General features: G+C 37.2%; 1 pseudogene; it reads left to right on the top strand.

Moving 5' to 3' along the window:
- The first annotated feature begins 2,604 nt into the window (after nucleotides 1-2,604).
- LOC109945641 (uncharacterized) lies at nucleotides 2,605-3,215 on the top strand (annotated as a pseudogene).
- The last annotated feature ends 789 nt before the right edge of the window (nucleotides 3,216-4,004 follow it).

The following is a 4,004-nucleotide window of genomic DNA, read 5'->3' on the forward strand; positions in this document are numbered from 1 at the left end:
CAAAGATTTGTGCATCTATGCATGCTTGTATCAGTTGTTCCTTCTCATCCCAGATTGTTCATTCTATCTATATATGTAAATTCAGTTCTTAAGTAACTACCTTTTCACTGTGATAGGTGTAGGCAATTCTATCTATATAGAAATATCGACGTCAAAAGGAACCCTCAGGCTTTGTATTCAACACGACTTTTATAAACGACTAACTTAAGTCGGCAAGGTAACAACCGGCTTAATTCACCATTCCATTTTTTATCCATTGAGCCTACCTCTAATCATGGTATATTTTACTTTACCATTACATCTTGCTTACTATTTTATAATTATTTAATAATTGCTCCGGATTTCATCGTGCGCTTTTGGAAACCATGAGCATTCAACTTGTGTTTTTTAACTTGTACAAACACATCTAAAATGAACCAGATTTTTACTTGTAGTTCCAATAAACTTTTTTACTTGTACAATCACTTCCCAACTGAAGCATTATGACCATTATCCATTAATGATCATTTATGAAATGTTAAAATCTGAAGCATTATGACCATTATACTTTAATGATCATTTATGAAATGTTAAAATCTACCAACATTTATAAGGATAAATGGTTCAGTAAACACAAAAACTAACTCACTGATAAGTAAAATCAACTTAAATCAGCTGAAGTGCCACAATAATAACTATGAAGCATGTATAGTGTAATGTATGGTGTGAACAATTCAATAGTTCCAAATATATGGTGTAGCATCTTTTAAACCTATAAATTAACCAGCACATTTTGCTTCAATTAATTATGGAGTGAGAGACAAGTATATACTATGTTCAGCCATCAAGTTATCCACGCTAATACAAAGAATGGATTCATCTTACTAATTCCAATGCACCAGCCACCAAGCAACACAGGTAGATAGCATTTACTTACTACATTAGGAAGCAATTTGTTTCCATTTTCGTAATTTTGGGTGTCTCTAAATGTGATTAAATTAAACTAACGAAAATACAAAGGACTATTAGTTCCAAATTTTACCTTTTAGAATGCCAAGTACTCGATTAAGTGCAAAAACATGATCAACCTTAAGTAACTCTAAAGCAGCCTCTCCGTAAGTACACCGGTGAAGATGATGACAACGACGAGGAACATGATATGTGTGACTGTCCTTATTATGTCTGAACCCAAAATTAAGATGACCTTCTACTCTTTCAAAGGATGAAAGGGATGTGAAATCAAGATGTTCCTCTTCATCACTATGAGGGTATCCAACTAATTTAGCATCCTTCGTATTCATTTGCTTATCATCATGACCTTGACTATTTTGTGCCTCTTCTTTTTGCCCAGCTACCCTGCCTGTTCTGTTAGATAAATACTTGGAGTTATCTTGCCCTTTGTGACCAATAATGTGGCATCACAGGAATACTTGTATCCTCTTTTATGGAACCATTTTGCCCAGCCTCTAAATTCAGCGGCATTGTTCCCAGCTTGTTGATATCAGTTGAGTTTCCTTGGCAAAACTTAATACAAGCAGTCTACTTTACACTTCCCAACTGTAGAAGCACATCTACAGTTTTTTACTTGTACAATCACATCTAAAATGCACCAGTTTTTACGTGTAGTTCCAATAAGATTTTTTTGCTAAACCAATGTTTTTTGTTAAATTAAACAGTAGAGGCCGCCATTGGTTCAGCCAAACAGAAAGTGTCCTCGCGTCTGTAGATTTTAACAGTATAAACACCCAGTGACTACAGGCAGGCATTAGTTCCAGATTTTACCTTTTAGAATGCCAAGTACTCGATGAAGTGCAACAACAACATCCAATCATGTCTTGCCCTTTGTGCCCAGAATGTGGCATCACAGGAATACTTGTAACCTTTTTTATGGAACCATTTTGGTCAGCCTCTAAATTCAGTGGCAGTGTTCCCAGCTTGTTGATATCAATTGAGTTTCCTTGGCAAAACTTAATAGAAGCAGTCTACTTTACAATTCCCAACTGTAGAAGCACATCTACAGTTTTTTACTTGTACAGTCACATCTAAAATGCACCAGTTTTTTACGTGTAGTAGCAATAAGATACATTGTTTAGTGACTTACACTTAATAGTAGGGATTAAGTTATCCACGCTAATACAAAGTATGGACTCATCTTACTAATTCCAATGCACCAGCCACCAAGCAAAACAGGTATATAGCACATCTACAGTTTGGAAGTGATTTGTTTCCATTTTTTAATTCTGGGTGTCTCTAATGATGAATCTAGGATAACTAGATATCTTGGGGTATCTTGTGTTATTTGTGAAAAGCTACTTAATCTTTCTCATAATTTTATTGTTGTTTTAATGGTGCTATGATCAATATATTGTCGATAAAAGATCAATGGCACCATCTACAATTTACCATAATAGGGCTACTTAATCCTTCTCATAATTTTATTGTTGTTTTAATGGTGCTATGATCAATATATTGTCGATAAAAGATCAATGGCACCATCTACACTTTACCAAAATAGGACGGTTGCAGCCGTATCTCCCTTCCCACCAGAATCTCCGTAAGCACCATCTAAACTTGCCCATTCTCAACTAGCAGATTTCCTTATGTGAAAACGAAGAACCAATAGAAACGAATCTAATGGGGCATAATGCTGGTCGCACACCATTAATAGACATCTCAAACACAAGCGTTACAGGTAAAAGTTTGTTCAAACATGTCAATTAATGGTTGAAACTTAATAAGTATGTGTTCATTAATACAAAACGTTGAATTGTAGGTGATCAAATAGGATCAAACTCGCTTGGACCAATAGACGATGCTAATGAACGTAAGAGGCAAAGGGATAGAGAAAGATATGCCACGATGTCCATTGAACAAAAGAATGAGAAAAATAGGAAGCGCCGTGAAGCACGTCAATGAAATAAAGGACTACCCCTAAAGTCTGAGTCATCTAGAGGTTCGTATTTAACTGTAGCACCATTGATCTCACAATTTTTGCCTTTTGTACCACCGTTTATTTGGCTAATGCTAGGATGATTATGGTAGGTCCTATTAAAAACAGTCCATCGGCTGGTAATTCTATCGAACGAAAGAGGCAAAGGGATAGAGAAAGGCGTGCAACAATGTTGGTTGAACAAAGGAATGAGTACAATAACAAGCGTCGTCAAATGCGTCAACGAAATAAGGGACAAAATGTGATGCCCGATGTTTAAGGAGGTGATGAAACCCGTCAAATTTAAATTAAATATGTCTGTTCATAGACCTACTATTGTAAAGTAATTGTATTCATATTTCGTAGATGGCGACAAAAAAGTAAATGTGGATCCAGATGATGATAGCGACTGGCTGCATCGGAACGAGACATTCCAGTCAAACGACTATGTCGCAACGACGGACCTTCTGCCACCAGGTTCATGACTGTTCACTTTACTAAAAATAGGCAAAATACAACAGATTTCGTGCAATTGAACCTATACATGCCATATTCTAGGCAGTGTGCATGAATCTGTTGGTGTCATTGGGGAACCGAGTATCGGTGTTAGGGAGTATAGGCTTGAACGCCTTAGGATGTATAATCAGACACCAAAGCGAAAAGAGGCAAAGATAGAGTACATGAGAAAACGTAGAGTGTTACAGGCTGACACTCTGAATGTTGCGTCCATCGCCATGGAGGACCCAACATATACTCCTGAGGTTGTGCACCCTGCAACGGAACCTTCAACAGTTACCACCTGCGACTGGGTTATCCCTGAATTCGTTAGGACACCTTTCCTACCAGCTCAAACATAGACCGAGGATGTCGGTTCATTCGATATGTCTACTGAAGCAATAAGACATAAACATCATTTGCTGCGTGGGGAAAGACAAGCTATCTTAGCCCGTCGAAACAATCAATTTCAAGCATCCATTGCAAGGAACGTGACTACTTTGAATGGGGATACTATCGGTGACGCCAACAACAATGGTAATTACTATCCAATCTTAAATGGATCTTGCATGACGACGATACCATATAGTCAGACTAATCG

This window comes from Zea mays, chromosome 4 (assembly GCF_902167145.1).
Source record: "Zea mays cultivar B73 chromosome 4, Zm-B73-REFERENCE-NAM-5.0, whole genome shotgun sequence".
Lineage (NCBI taxonomy): Eukaryota > Viridiplantae > Streptophyta > Magnoliopsida > Poales > Poaceae > Zea > Zea mays.